This window comes from Bos javanicus, chromosome 14, assembly GCF_032452875.1.
Source record: "Bos javanicus breed banteng chromosome 14, ARS-OSU_banteng_1.0, whole genome shotgun sequence".
Lineage (NCBI taxonomy): Eukaryota > Metazoa > Chordata > Mammalia > Artiodactyla > Bovidae > Bos > Bos javanicus.
The window spans coordinates 2,433,064-2,448,498 of record NC_083881.1 but is presented as its reverse complement, the minus strand read 5'-3'; the positions used below and the strand labels follow the sequence as shown (position 1 = coordinate 2,448,498).

At 65.4% G+C, this 15,435-nt stretch overlaps 1 protein-coding gene across 2 annotated transcripts in view; it reads left to right on the top strand.

The window, feature by feature from the left end:
• The first annotated feature begins 658 nt into the window (after positions 1 to 658).
• Positions 659 to 15,435, top strand: part of PTP4A3 (protein tyrosine phosphatase 4A3) — a 32,534-nt gene continuing 17,757 nt past the window's right edge. Inside the window, exon 1 of one of the 2 annotated variants that reach the window (XM_061438507.1) lies at positions 659 to 682. The gene's annotated coding sequence lies outside the window, so the exon portion shown is untranslated. Of the gene's footprint in view, positions 683 to 15,233; positions 15,362 to 15,435 lie in introns of those variants that run through there. The other variant, XM_061438510.1, reaches the window with a different exon arrangement.

Genomic DNA, 15,435 nt, shown 5'->3' with positions numbered 1-15,435 from the left:
TTCCACGCCCACGTCTCCTTCCCCTCTCTGTGCTGGGTCGCCTCCGTTTGTTACCACTGGTGGAGCCGTGAGCTCTCTAGGAAGGGCTGATCCAGAAGGGGACTTCCCACCAGTCCCCTAGGGGGCACCTTAAGATCTCCTGGGGGTCCCAGCCCGCTGCATGCATTAGAGGCAGCCTGGAGGCCTCGAGACCCGGTCTGACCCCAAGCCTCAGGCGGGGTGACTGCTTTTTCGTGCCCCGTCTTCCGGGCAACCGGCCTGTGAGCGTGGGGCTCAGCCCCAAATGACACAGGGGAAAGTCCAGGACTCCAGAAGTTTCCTGGAAGCCTGGGACGCCGGACTCCATCTCTCGACCTCGGCATCACCTCGGGGTCGAGTCGCCCCCCTCCCACTAACCGCCCCGCCGTCCTGCAGCAGCCGGCTTGCTAGGGAGACAGGACCGCGCTCCGAGCCCACGGCCACGCCCCTTCTCGCCCGGGCGGGGCTCCGGGGCCCGTGCGCGCGCGCCCGCGGGTGCCCCCCGGGTGGGGAGCTCTCCCATTGGGCCGTGCCGCCCACGTGACCCAGCGGGTCGGGCCTCGCGCGCCCGGAGCGGGGCCGCGCCTGCGCGTGCCGGGGCCCTCGTGCACGCGCACGCGCGCCCCGAGCCCTCCGCCCGTGGAGCCGGCGCCCGGACCGCCAGGTCAGTCTCCTCGCGCCCGCCCGGGCGGGGGCGCGCGCGGTGCGGGCGCGCGGCGGGGCGCGCGGGCCGGGGGCGGGCCGCCTCCTGGGGGGCCGGGACCCCGCGCCCCGCGGCCTAGGCGGCGCGAGTGAGGGCCCGGCGCCTGCCACGTGCAGCTCTCAGCCCGGGGTAGGGTGGGGGGCCGGCTCGGGGCGCCGCCCGCCGCTTCCCCCGCGTGGCCGGCGGTGAACACCGGGCTGGGAGGCTTGGTCCCTGCTCCCGATCCTGGGGGCGGGAGACCCTCATCTGGAGTCCCTGTGCCCCAAGCAGCACTGGGGATCACGTGCCGTCCCCCAGCCCCCTGCTCAGTTTGCTCCTCCGCACAGTTTGGGGGCACTTGGTCTCTAGCGCCCCTGCCCGCCACAAACACCACGGGCTTCCCGGCCCCGCGTATGGCGCCCAGGTTGAGCTCCAGGTCCCAGGGACCTGAGCAAGCCCCGGCTCTCAGATCGCGTGGGCGCTGGTAGCCCGGCAGCGGTTCATTTGTCCAATCAGTACCCCAGCTTAGAGCAGGTCCCAGCCTTGGCCAAGCGGCTCGGGGACACGCTCCTGTGTTCTCCAGGGCAGCTAGCTGGTGGCCGGTGGAGCTGGGGTGGGTGGCATGTCAGCTCCATGACTGCAGAGCAGCTGTCGCCCTGGGCCTGGCCTTCCCCGGGTGGAGGGTGGTGAGTGGGGTCCAGGCCAGAGGTCACAGTGTGCTGGGCACTCTGGCCCTGGCCAGCGGGCAGGCAGTGAGCCTCCCCTGCTGGCTGGTGGGCTCTGTGGTCAGCCCAGCAGGTGGTGGTGAGTAGTGCCTGGGAGCTTAGCATTGGTGGTGTGTAGACTCCAGTGGGTCCTTGGTCCCTGGCCGCAGCCGTGTAGGGCTGTGGACTAGAGGGGGGTCAGTGGACACAGGGTGCCTGTGGCCTTGCCTGGACGGGGACCCTACCTCTGCAGCTCTGTGTGGGCGCCTTGCCTCAGTGACCTCCTCAGATCTGTCCATGGGGTTATTAACCCCGCTTCTCAGATGAGGAAAACAAAGGCCCAGAGAGGTAGAGTCATGTCCAGCCCCTCACTAGGGCCTTTGTTTTCCCCCTTGTGAAGTGGGTGCTGGTGGCCCTGCCCGACAGGCTGCTGTGTGGAGTAAAGGGGGCCGGAGGTGGGCTTGAGGGTCTCTCCACAGCCACCCAGGCCTCCCTCACTGCAGGTATTCAAGAAGAGACAATGCCCCCCACTGTCCCCTTGGGGAGCTGGCCTCTGCCAACAGCCCCGCAGTGCTTGCCACGCAGTCTGTGCCCCGCGCGGTGCTGGACTGAGGGGTGGGTGATGGTGCCCCGGTCTGTCTGGTGGTGGTCCTCAGTGGAGCCACAAGGTGGCGTGCCCGTCTCACAGAGTCACCAACGCTTGAGCACCTACTGTGTGCTGGGCCTTGATAAGCTGTTATCAGGGCAGACCTGGCCCCGGCCCCGTGGAACTGGCAATCAGGTGGCACTGCCCACACCTGCAGGTGGCGACAGTGCCAGGAAGAAGTGGAGCTGGGCTGGGGGCTGGTGAGGGGCAGAGGGCAGCCTTAGGAGGAGCTGGCGTGGCTGTCCTGTCTTGGGCATGGTGGACCCCCAAGCCCGCCTCAGGTCCCCCGCCTCACCATACACTTCTCTCACTTGGGAGAGTGATACCAAGTGGCCGATGGGGCTGTGTATACCCACAATGCACACGCCCAGGGGCCACACTGCGGGCACCGAGGGCCAGAGGACACATGTGGCCCTGCTCTCATGCACCCGACCTTCAGGGCTGGGTGTTTGGGTGGCTTGTGGGGTGTGCTGCTGGGCTGGCTGGAGGGTGCAGGGCTTGGCCTGCTGTTTTCCCTCTACCCTGCCGTTTTCCTGGCCAGGACACCAGGCCCGGGGGCCCTTCAAAGGCTGGAGGGAATGAGGGCAGGTCCGTTTCTCTGGAACAAGACTCTGTCCATGTCCCCAGGGCCAGAGCGTCTCCTGTCTCCGGGACTCCGGGGGGCAGGGTTGGTGGCTCCCTTCCAGGTAAGGAAGCCGAGCCTCGGGTGTGTCGGTGCCCGCTTAGTGCCAGGCCCCTTCCATCCGTCCTGGTCTGTCCGCTAGCAACGGGAGTCGTCGTCTGCCCGCCCTGCAGTGAGAGGCCAAAGTTCACTGAGGCTTTTCACTTCCTGAGGTCACAGGGGCTCCAGGCAGTGGTGGCGCAGGAAGGGGAGCCCCTCTGTCTAAGGCCACTTCTGGCCTGGTGCCGCGAGTCCCTCTGGGTGCCTGGAAAGGGTTCCTGTTGGGAATCTGGAAGGGCCGCCCAGGCCAGGGGTGGGGGGAAGCCACGGCCAGGCCCAGGACTTGTCACAGTGACGCCTCCACGGCCTAGTGGCCCTGTCCGGCCTGGCCTGGGGTCCGGCCCCTCCCCGGCCTCTGTTAGGAGTGAGAGTCCCCTGCCGGCCCTCACAAGGCACGTGGTGTGTACACTGGACGTGAGCACCGAGCCGCAGTACCCGAGGCCTCGGCGGGCAGGGAGGCGGCTCGAGCCTTGCAGAGACCAGAGCGGTCATTTCTAGAAGGTGGCGATCCTCCAGGATGACTGGCCGGGGGTTCTGCTGTTCTCGGCCATTGCAGCCTCTGGGAGGCACAGCAGGAGGAACTCGACCAGCGGTCAGACCTGAGCCCGGCGTGGCTCCTCCCGCTGTCTCCCCTTCTCGGGCCTCTGAGCCATGAACCCGCTCTCTATCCTGGGTCTTCCCGGCCACCGCCTTTATTGTGCACTTACTGTGTGCCTGCCTGGAGCTGAGTCCTGGATGAATCCAGGGGTGGATGTCACGGCCCTGGGTTTCCATCCTGTGCCCGCAAATGAGGGGCCAAGATCAGATCTGAGGTTGTCAATGGGTGCGGTGCCCCCAGATGCTTGGCGCTCTGTGCGTGCACCCCCCCGCCCCCCAGGCAGGAAGCAGCGTGGCGGGTGCGGGTAGCTGGAAGGTTGGGCTGCCTTGTGCCCTGGCTCCATTTCCTGACTCAGATTCTGAGGGAAGGGGCGGCGGGAGCCATGGAGTATTCTAGAGCAGGGTGGTGGGATGGTCTCTGGTGCAAGGCGGGGAGCTGATGTGCTGGAACGGGGCTCAGCCAGGAGGTCGATGCGCATGGCTGTGGGTCTCCCCGGCACCCAGGCCTGCCTGACCAGAGCCCCCCTTGGTTGATAACAGGTCATTAACTGTCTGGCTCTGAGCCAACTTTTCTCCTCTGGAGTCTCAGTTCCCCTCCTGTGGAAGCGGGGCTCTGACCCGCTGTCACCAGCTCCTCCATCCCCCCAGCCCCTCCTGGGAGCGGCCTGAGCCTGTTCCCATGGCCTCAGTCGCCACACAGACCCCGAAGCCGGGGCTGGCCCAGCTGGAGGAGGCGGGCGGCCCTGCCCTGTCCCCTTCCCATGGGACTGGTGCTCCTGGCCGCTCTCTGGGCCCCGGGGCCCTCCTGTGACTCAGGCTTCCTGGAAGAGGCGTGGGAGGGCCAGAAGGATTCCCCGCCACCCCACCCGGAGCTCCGCGGCGGCCTCCTGCAGCGGGTTTACCTGCTGCCAGCCCTGCGCCTGCCCCCAGCCATGCGCCTTTCTGCTGCACCCGCTGGCATCCCTGGGTATCGTCTGCTGAAGCCATGGCGGCCCTCCTCCTCCCTTGCTTAGACCGGGCCCTGCCAAGCCAAACATTCCCTCCGCTTTCATCTCCCCACGGGGTCAGCTGCTGGGCCTTCTCCTGGCCTTCACTTCTCTCTGGCCGGCTGCCCACCGGCGCATCTGCTGGGAATTGCCACGAGGAGCTCAGGGGGTGCCTGAGGGTGCCCGGGACTTCCCACCAAGACCTCGCTGTCCCCTCCACACGGCCCTAGGGAGCCCAGAGCCATGGCCCCAGCTCTGCTGGGCTTCTGGGTGACCCTGGGCCAGCCCCTGCCTTTCCTGGGCCTCAGTTTTCTTGTCTAGAGAATGGGGAGCTCGGAGTAGACCCTGGATCCCACCGCAGACTGGATGGGGGTCAGGACAAAGCTGGTGGCCTTGGCGGTTTAGCCGGAGCCACCTGAGCCAAACGACCCACTTGCAACCATGCATCTGCCCCGTGTGACCGCCCGCAGACCAGCCCTTTAAGTCTCCAAGGCTGTGGCCTCGGAAGGGGCCGTCTGGGGGCCTCCATTCACCTGTCAAGTTGTGCTCTTGGGCCTGACCCTGTGCAGGGCGTGGGCAGAAAGGTCCTGGGGCCCTACCTTGACGGTACTGCCCGCCCCAGGAGCTCACGTCGGGGGTGGAGCGTCACCCTAACCATGCTCCGTGTTAGTGTTCAGCACAGACTTGGTGGTGCTCCTTATGATGGGGCTCCTCATGAAAAATCAGACCGCCCAGGAGGTTCATAACCGCTCCGAGCACCAGGCTGCTGGGCCTGTGCTGGATTACACAGGAACAGGCTGCTGAGTAACGTGCAGTTATTCACTTGAAATCTCCCTCGCCGCTGACTGCGGGCCTCTCTCCTGGTGGCACCCGGGGGCCTGGGTCCTGGGCCTGGACGGACCCTTTTGTGAATCAGCACCCCCGTGATAGCCTCCTCTCCCCAGGTGCATCCCTCTTGCCTTGTCACCACCAGCTTGGCTGCTGTGTAGCGGGGTAGGGGGTGCAGGTTACAGGCCCCCTACTCCTGCCTTCATGTGCCCCTCGAGGGGCTGCCAGGCCTGTATTGGCCCCGTGGGGGATGGGAGAGGGCAGAGAGAGGTGGTCCTGACCTTGGAAGGGACCACGGGTGAACAGGAGGACCTGCAGGGGACAGCTGTCACCTTCCTGCAGCGTGCGTCCCCCAGACTTTGAGGTTGTGTGGGGACGGGAAATCAGGGAGGCCTTCTGAGAGGAAATGGTATCCCACCTGGGCTTGAAGGATGTGGTCATCAAAGCGGCTGGAGGGGAGCTGGGCAAGGGTGGCTCCCCGGGACTCAGGGCCTGAGTTAAGAGCATCTCCTCAGTGGCCGTCGTGAGGCCGCTGTGGGCTGGAGGGGCGCGAGTCCAGGCGCAGCCATCATCCTCTGGTCAGCTGGGTGGCGGTGGCTGTCGCTGCCCTGTCTCCCAGAACCAAGGACCCCGGTGTGGGGGCCAGACAGGCTGTCACCGGTGCCTCCCGAGCCGGGGCTGTGCCGTCCTTGTCGAGGGGCCTGGAGCTGGACTGTCGTCCCCCTGTTTACAGATGAGGAGCCTCCAGGTGTGTGCTGAGGTGGGGGCTGACCCGCCTCCGCCCAGCCACTGACTCACTGTGCCCTGGGAGACCCTCTCCTCCCTGGCCTCAGTGTCCCCTGCCTCTCAGATGAGGCGGGGGTCCCTGCCTCTGCAGGAGGGCAGGCTTGATAAGGAAAGGCCATGGTGGGCAGGAAGCCCTGCTTCTGGCCCGCGGGTGGGGCCTGTCCCGCTCCCTAGATGGAGTTGCGCGTGTCGGGAGGTGTCAGAGGGGGCGTCCGGGGAGAGGGGGCAGAAGGTGCTCTGTTGAGGGCGCAGCCCTCCCCTCCTCCATTGCCCCGGGGCTGGCCCGTTCCCACGCTCGAGGGCAGCCCGCAGGAAGCCATCTGGAGGCCTTGTTTACCCCTCCCCCCAGCTTCCCTGGCAGGAAGTCACCGGAAGGGCCGTCCCGAGGGGCCCCCAGGCCTGTGAGGACAGCCAGCGGCTGGGGGTCCCCGAGTGGGGTGTGGGGGGCAGGGAGCGTGGAGGACGGAGCTGGGCAGAGCCTGCGGGGCATGCGTGCTGGAGTGCAGACTGAGCCACTCATCATAGTGTCCAGCCGTCTGTCCACCTCGTCCGCCGCCCCTGTCCCCAACCTGAGGTCCAGTGTGGCCACAGCCCACAAAATCATGGTCTCCACACACGCACGATGCCACTGTGGCCTCTGCCCTGGGTGGGCTGGGCTGAGTGCGGTTAGGGGTGGTGGGGGTCCAGGGAGCTGGAGGAGGAGCCCCTAACCCAGAGGGAGACACTTGGTGCCAGCTGAGGGTCAGGGAGGAGGTGGCTAAGCGGGGCGGGGAGAAGGCTGTGGGCGGAAGTGGCCACGAAGGGGCTGGGGCCGAGGGGAGGTAGGAGACGGGGAGAGCGCCGGCGGGGTCTGGGGGCGTGGATGGTGACGATAGGGGTGATTGTGACTTGCCGACCCTTTCTCTCTCCCCTCGCCGCGCCTCCAGCCTTCCCCAGGGCCCCCACGAGACACCCCCTGCCCCAGATCAGCCTGTAGGTCTGGACATGGCTGGGGCAGGATCGGGGCCTGGGCTCCTGCCGCTCGGGAAATGCCCAGCTGCCCCAGCCTTTGCCGCGGCCCTGATGCCCACTGACTGGCCCGAGTGTGGCCGGCCGAGCCCGGGCCCTGTTCCCACGGACACTGCCAGGCCTGCCCGGCTTCAGGACGGACGCTGACCCCTCGTGTCCTGTGTTCTTGGCTGCCTTGCTCCTGCCTGGCCTCCTGTTTTCAGAAGGACCCTGGTGGGCTCAGGGTCAGACGCCCCTGTCTGGCCAGCCCTGAGGAGGCGAGGGAGCATCCCCCCCGGCCTCCTGCCCTCCTCTCACCCCCTCTTCCTTGTCTCCCGCCTTGTGCTCCCCTGTCCCTCTCCCCCACCCCCCCCTCCCAGTGAAAGGCTCTGGCCCCGGGTCCTTGTGGGCACAGGCTCCCAGAGAGGGGGCTGGGGTTTCAGGGCCTGGGTGAGCGTGTTGTGCCCTGCCCCCACTCCCTACCCTGAGGAAGCGAGCGTGAGAACCAGGGCTTCGGGCGGATCTGGGATGCAGGACCCGCTGCCGGGAGGCGTGGCCACCAGCCAGCCCTGGGCCAGGGTGGATGGTCCAGGGGCATCCATGGGCCGAGGACAGGCAGCCGCGGGCCTGGCCCAGGAGGGTCCCTGACCCTTCTTCCCGAGCACCTACTTCATGCTAGGCCTGCTAGTCTGTGACCCAGCCTTGCAGCCGCCCTGAGGATGTGGGTGCCTCCCAGAGGTGGAGTGCGGCTGACCCAGGTCTGAGCAGCGCTGGCCTTGCCCCACTGCCTCGTAACGAGACACTGAGTCCAGCAGAACACGGGAGGGGAAGGAGGGGTGCTGTCTTTAAGAGACATTGGCGGCGCGCACGTCCAGGAGTTGGGGAGGCGGCAGAGGCTGAGGCTGGGTTCTCTGCTGCTTGTTGAGAGGTTTCTGAAATGGGAGAAGCCTTGACGGGTGCTGGGGAACACTGAGCCGAGAGCCCCAGACTGTGTCTTCCTGGGTGCGGTGCGCTCTGTGATGGCCTGTGAAGCGGGGCTCCAGGCCCCTGCCCTTCGGTGAGGGGCCTGGGTGGAAGCTGGGTCAGAGATGGGGGCTTCTCAGTGTGTTGGGAGTCCAGCTGCGGGGGCTCCTTGGCAGCTGAGGGCCTCTCTTCTTGTCTCGTTGTGCTAGGGCTGTGCTCTGGGGGCGTCTGGCCTCTAGGGTCACCCCCCGGCTGCTGTGGCCGAACTCACTGTTGTGCGAGGAACTGAGCTTTGCTCCCTGAGAGTGCCCTTGGGTCCACAGCACAGCCAGGGCACCCGTAGGAGCTCAGCGAGAGCTTGCGAGCAGGTGAGTGGGCTTCCAAGGAGGTGGGACTTGCAGAGGTGCAGGAGGGCCAGGAGGGAGTCCTGGGGAAGTGGCACCCACAGACAGAGGCCTGGTGGTGGTGCAGGATGGCGCGGGGACAGACTCACAGTGGGCGCAGAGAGCCAGAGGCAGGATCTGAGGGTGTGATCCAGTAATAGCGGGAGGGCAGTTGAGGTGGGCTTCCCCGAGGCCTTAGCTGGTAAAGAATTCGCCTGCAGTGCAGGCAACCCAGGAGACGTGGTTTGATCCCTGGGTCGGGAAAATCCCCTGGAGAAGGAAATGGCAACCACTCCAGTATTCTTGCCTGGAGAATCCCATGGACAGAGGAGGCTGGTAGGCTACAGTCCATGGGGCTGCAGAGAGTCGCCTCCAGGCAGCACACAGGTGAGGCTGGAGAAGAGGAGGAAGGAAACGGCGGGGGCCTTCCTTCCAGCCGTAAGCATGCTGTGTTTCCCTCGGCGTGATTCGGCTGAGGCGGACAGGACTGATTCAGCTTTCACCACGTAGGGAGTGGGGGTGGCGTGGGAGCCCTGGGATGCCAGCGGGGGACTGGCTCTGGGTAGATGCTCCCCAGATTCCGGGTCACCTCAGGTGGCCTCAGTTACTGGGCTCAGGTGCTGCCAGCTCACCGCCTGTGGCAGTCCTCTCGCCCCCGACCGGGGATTCTGGGGAGTTTCCACTGCTTCACCCTCAACTCACGCTTGGCTCTGTGACATGCCTGGATCTGTGATCACAGAGACCCCCTCATCCCTCTGGTGACTCCGAGAACCAGTGCCCATCTCAAGCCTGCCCGCCCTGGGGACCCCGCCCTTGCCTGCCTTGAGGCCTCTGCTCAGGCCGTGCCCTCCGCCCAGACACCCACCCCCGTTCGCCCGTTTGGATCTCTTAAGGCAGAAGGGGGATGGTGTGTCCTTCTGTGTCTGTTGGGTGCCGTCCAGCTTTCTCGGGACGTCTGTACCTGCCCTGGATGTGGGGGAGTCGCCTGGACATGCCGCTTTGTCTGGCACGGATGGTGGCGTTGCCCTGTCGAACACCTCCCGTCTGTCTCCTCCTCTCTGGTTTTAACGCTTGGAATCGAGGGATTCTCCTCTGAACCAGCACTGCCGCCTGCCAGTCCCATCACAGGTGGAATAGGTCTCAGACCCGTGGTCACTACTTGTGTGGCAGTTATGTTTTTAACTTCTAAAAAGGCTTTGACCGACCTTCCCCTTCCTTGAAGGCCAGCCCTGTCCCGCCTGGAACCCTGGAGGCCCCTTCCCTCACACCCAGCCGCTGGGGCCTCTGTCCCCCCGGGACCTGCCCGGGACCTGGGCAGCCTGGTGGGCCTGGGAAGGAGCTGACCAGACACTGCCACATGTGGCCCCCGTGCCACCCGGACCCTCCCGTGCAGCCCTGCTCCCTGGCAACGTGCTGCAGCTCAGTCCCTGTGGGTGAAGTGAGACCAGGCCTGGACACGACCCAGACGTCCTCTCTCCACACTGCGGACATCACTCAGCGTCCTGGTCTACCTGACAGTGTGGGTGAGCCTGGGGGGCGTTATCCGGAGTGAAGGGACCCCGACGTGAAGGACCATACGTGATTTACTCCGTTTGTGTAAGACGTCCAGAACAGGCAAATCCATCGAGATAGAGAGCAGATTCACTGTTGCCAAGGCCTGGGGCAGGGGGATGGGCAGTGCCTGCTGACAGGCGGGGTGTACCTTTAGGGCGTGATGGAAATGTTCTGGAATTGGTGGTGGTGATGACTACACGACACTCAATGTACTAAAAAAAACACCGAAGCATGCACTTCCAGATAGCTAAAAGGAGGAACATCACGTTAGGTGAATTTTATCTCCATTAAAAAAAAATAAATTTAAACGGCTCCCCTGCCCTACACAGCCTGGCTTGAGCAGGCTCACAGTTAGTCTGGCAAATAGGATTAACCCAGCTCTGGCCCAGGGCTTCAGCAGGCAGGGGCTCGGTCCGCTCTTGCAGAAGAAAGTGAAGCAGCACCTGCTCGCTGTCGGGACGCCGGGCCCAGCAGGTGCGGGACCACAGGTAGGCATCCTTGCCCCTGGTCTGAGCAGATAGGGGACTGATGGCCTCGGGGCAGGTCGATGCCTGCACACAAAGGCCCCTCCCCGGCTCCGGGACCCCTGTCCCCCCGCGGCGTGGGGCCTGTGTTCTCTGTTTGGGATCTGTTGGTGCCTCCCCCGCTTTGGTCCCAGAGCCCAGGCGGCAGGGTGCCCCAGGGGCTTGGGCACAGAGCCGGGCGGGCACTTGGGCAGCCCCCGCTGTGCTCTGCCCCCCAGGTCCCCTGCAGGGGTTCAGTGTCGCCAAGGGGTTAGATGGAGCAAAGAGGGCACCTGCTTGGGGGCCTCTGAAGTGTGCCCCCTGCCTGGTCTGTCTCTGCGCATATATTTCTTTTTACATCGGCCTTGTTGGGTCTGGTGAGGAGCGGCTGCCCGGCACTCACACCCATCTGGCCCTGGGCATTTTTACTGAATTGATTTACTGTGTTGTGTTAATTTCTCCTGTACAGCAAAGTGGCTCTTATACGTATGTATGTATTCTTTAGTCACTCGGTCATGTCCAACTCTGCAACCCCGTGGACTGTAGTCTGCAAGGCTCCTTTGTCGTGGAAGTCTCCAGGCCGGAATACTGGGGTGGGTAGCCATTCCATTCTCCAGGGGATCGTCCCAACCCAGGGATCGAAGCTGGGTCTCTTGCATTGCAGGCAGATTCTTTACCCACTGAGCCACAAGGGAAGCCCGCCGCATCCGTGTTCTCTGTTGTGTTCTTTTGCTTTATGGTTTGGCACAGGATATTGAGTAGAGTTCCCCGTGCTGTACAGCAGGACTTGGTTGTCTGACTCTGAGCATCCATGCCCGGCGTGGAGAAGGTGTCGCCAGGGGCCTCCCGGCCTCCAAGGTGCTGGCCGGCAGCGTCCCCTCTGAGTCCTGGCCTGGCTCTCTGGAGGAGGCTTGCAGGCCGCTGCTTCCTCTGACGGAGGGAACGGCTGGCATGATGCTGCCAGGTGGAGACAAGTCCCTGGGCCCTGGGGGCCACCCTCAGGCCAGCTCCCCTGGCCTCTGCCCCCAGCCCCTCCTGGAGGCTGTGAGGCTGTGCTGTGTGGTTCAGAGAGAGGGGCTGAAGTCAGCCGCTGGGCAGGGAGGGGTGGTGTGGCTGAGGCGGCCCGCAGCCATGCCCAGAGCCCCTCAAGGGAGCCGGGGGCCTGGTGCAGACCCCAGGCTGGAAGGCACCTCAGCCCCGCAGGAGGCTCAGCCCCGGAGAAGAGGGTTTCCCACAGGTCCTCTGTCCCCATGGGTCCCCGCTCCCTCTCTGGGAGCTGAGCAGGTGCTTAAGCTGGGGGTACAGGCGCCCGGGTCCTGACGCCTGGCTGCCCCGGACATGCGGTGCCGGCCTCTGCTGCCTTCTGTCTGGGGAAGCCGCACTGCTGGGGTTGGCGGGGCTGTTGGGGGGTGGCGCTGAGCTCCCCTCGGCTGGAGGCTTCCAGTTGCCCTCCCTGGCTGGGTATCCGGGCCGTTCTCGTGGCAGGGGACCCCTGCATCCAGGAGCTAATCCTGCCACCCTCAGGTCACTGTCGCCATGGCATGGCCCAGGTGGGGACACGGGGGAGGGGAGGAGTGCGTGCTCGGCCCTCGCCCTGCCGTGATGGCCACACAGTGACTGCCAGTGTGGCCCGCCCGCCGCACCCCTCAAAGCCCTGCCCGCAGTCTTCATCGTCCATCCTCACAGACAGGGCCCAGGCTCAGAGAGATGCTCCCAGACACACAGGCGAGCAGGAGGAGGGTACCAGACCTGGAGGCCCTCGGACCCTCGCGGCTGGGGCCCTTCTCTGGCCTAGCCTGCTGTTGCCGAGGTGGGTTCTGGGAAGCGCCTCGTTGCTAGTGCCTGGCTTCAGAAAAGTTCTGGAAATGCGCTGCTGACTGCCCGCCATCAGATAGCCCTGTGTGTAGAGAAATGAGGGCTCTGAGACACACTGCAGGAAGAAGTCCCCTCAGGTGTCCAAGGAACCCACTGGGAGAATTAGGACCCTGAATGTGGACCCTCCCGGGGATCCCAGAGTCCCATCAGAGCCCCCGTGGGTGCCCAGTGCAGTGGGAGCATCCAGGGACTCAGGCAAGGCTGCTCTGGAGGGGATCATCCTTCCAGACCCAGGAGAACAGCCAGCGGCACCTCCATGCGGGATGAGCTTCCAGTGAACCCGTTTCACAGATGAACAAACTGAGGCACAGCGAGGCTGAGAGATGTGCCCAGAAGCACACAGCTTGCAGTGGGGAAGCCAGGGTGGGAACCGGGGCAGGCTCCCAAGCTCATGCTCTGCTGGGAGGGGCAGGCTCTGTGGACAGAAGCCTGGGTCTGGGGTGATGAAAGGGAACCGTCCCCTTCCCCTCGGCCCACGGAGAACCTGCCTGGCCTGGGAGTTCGAGTGAGACTGCACCTCAGGGCCTCACATCCTCTCTGGGCCCCAGGTTCCCATTGGTCAGATGACCATTGGCACCTGCAAAGTTATGGGGGTGGTGGTGTTGACCTGCATGAGGCAGGCGGAGCCCCAGGCTGGAGGCTGTGTGACGAGGTGTTTCTGGGGATGTGGCCCGGCAGGGCAGGGGGTGCCCGTGTGGGCACAGGGGGTTCCTGCCACAGTCAAAGCCTCCCCTGTGCACTTGAAGTCGGAGCTGCTGGAGAGCGGAGCACAGAGCCCCCGCGTGCTGTGGGCGGTTGTGGCGCTTTGTGCGGCCAAGGGCCTAGCACAGGGATTCGTGGCTGAGAAGGCCCAGAACCGCCCGATGAGACCAATGTGACCTGGACATGCTGATGATGCCAATGGGCTTTTTGGAAGGGGGCAGCGTGGGGTCCCCCGGCAGGACCCCCGCCCCAGATAGAGGCCACGCATCCTGCGGCTGGGACCTGCCTCGGCCGCCCCTCTTGCACCAGCTCTTTGGGGGCACTGGGGGGCTGCATCTCGCTGCCAGCCCGGCCCAGAAATAGCCATGACCTTCTGCACCCAGCTTGGCAGTGCCCAGGCTGAGAGGCCTACGTGCGCCTGGCTGAGGGCTGGTTATTTTGGACGTGGCCTCCTGAGGCCAGGTCAGCGCTCTTTCCCGCGGTTCCTGCAGGCCCCTCTGACGTGCGTCCACCAGGGCCTTGGCCAGTGGCCCTGGCCACCTCCGTGATCTCGCGCCCCCTTCCTGCCCGCCTGACCCCCAGCGGCCTTGTGCTCCGGGCACAGGGCGGGGGTGGGGTGGGGGGGGACTGGGCAGGCTCCGGGTGACGAGGCCTCCTGGAGCCCCGACATCTGTGGAGGCTGGGCCCCAGTTTCTCCTCCGGGGCCTGGTTGGAGGAGAAAATACACAGAAATGCCCGCCCTGGGCTGGCCGGGAATGCTGGCTCAGCCCCTCAGAGCTGCCCTGCAAGGCCTGAGCCTCGGTTTCCTGATTCAGATGATGAGGGGCTGGGTGCCTTCCAGCACCAGTTTGGGGATGGATGTGGGGAGGGCCCCGCGACAAGGGCCCCATGTGGGGCCAGTACGTGGAAGGGGCCTCCGGCCTTCTCCCCCTTTATGGGGATGGACCCTGGGTCCAGGGTCGGGATGTGCATGGGAGGTAAGAGAAGGGGTGAGCTGGGCAGTGGCTGAGGGTGGCCTGGGGGTGCTGGGGGGGCCCATGGATCTGGGTTCAGCTGGGCTGCAGGCTCCTGTCTTGTGACCCAGGCAGGGGGTCCTGCTCTGGCCAGGCTCCTGGGTGTGGGAGTGGACAGAAGTGACCATCACACCCTGATGCTCCAAGGTCCCTCACCCCTGGGCCCCCAAGGTCCCTGGCACCCTGCTGTTGGGGTCCTGGAGGAGGAGGGGCCAGCTCAGCTCCCGACCTCCCTGGTGGGTGCAGAGGGTTCGGGTGGGCACAGGGGACTGGCGGCCCTGCCTGAGGGTACTGGGGGCGGCCGACCCTGCTCTCCCTTGGGAGGGGGAGCGCCTGCCGCGTGCTGGCTGCTGCTCACAGCCCCTCTCCTCTCCTCAGGCTCTCCTGCCCACCCTCAGGGACCCTGTCCCCTCACTGTCCCCAGAAGTTAGCCATAGCTACTTCTCCACAGAGAGGGGCTGGGGGCCATCGCCCAGCTTGATCAGGATCCATCCTGCAGGGTGGGCTTTGCTGGAACCCAATCGTGTGTGCGCACCCCACCCCCGCCCGGCAGGCTGCATGGCCGCTCTGTGGGCACTTATGTGGTGCAGTTCTGTTTTCTCATCCTGTGCCTGGCTGCTGGCTCAGAAGGCCCAGAGAGGGGAGGAGATGGGCCCAGGGCACTCAGCAGCCACGGGGGGAGGACTTCTGCGCCGTAGGCACCCATGCAGGCCTTGTCCCCTTGCCGGCTGAGGACCCCTGTGGGGTCTCCAGCTGATCCTGGCGGGCGAGGGCGGCCTCCTCTCGGGCAGTGAGGCTTGTTAGGCCACATGGACCGTCTGTGAGGCCCCGGCTCCCACCCCTGTTCTCTGAGGCCCCAGCGTGGGAGCCCAGGGGTCCCAGATCTGCCTGTTGAGGGTCCCAGTGATGTGCTCATGAAACAGGAGGGGCTAGGGCTCTGCCTGGGGAGCGCTCAGCTCTCGGGAGGCCAGGATCAGGGGCCTCCTTGGGGCTCCGTGTTCCTGGCAGGGGCTTGCGCTGGCGGGGGGCGGTGCGGGGGGGCGGTGGGGGGGATGGTGCCAGGGCCTCTCTGGGGCATCAGTGTCAAGTGGATCCGTGAAACTCTATGCCCTTCCCGGAGGCCAGGCCCATTCTGGGCATCGGCCTTTAGGGGCCTTGGAAACGGGGTGGCATGGTGCCAGGAGTCGGTGCCAGCCCCATGGGGCCCAGGGGGAGCGTGCCAGGGCTGTGGGTGCAGGTCTAACTCCGAGCGCGGGGCAGGCTTGAAGTTCTTTTCCTCCTGTCTAGAATCCCAGCATGATGGGCTCTGCATCCCAGACAACCAGACCCCCCTCCCCCCGGGGCTAGGGGCTCTCCAAGCAGAGAGTCTGGGGGCCTGGCAGGACCTACAGAACACCGCTCCCAGCCGCCCAGGTCAGCCCAGCTGCCTGTGTGAATACAGATGCCAGGGTCCCCAGGGGGGTGGGAGGCCTGGGCCCAGAACAGTG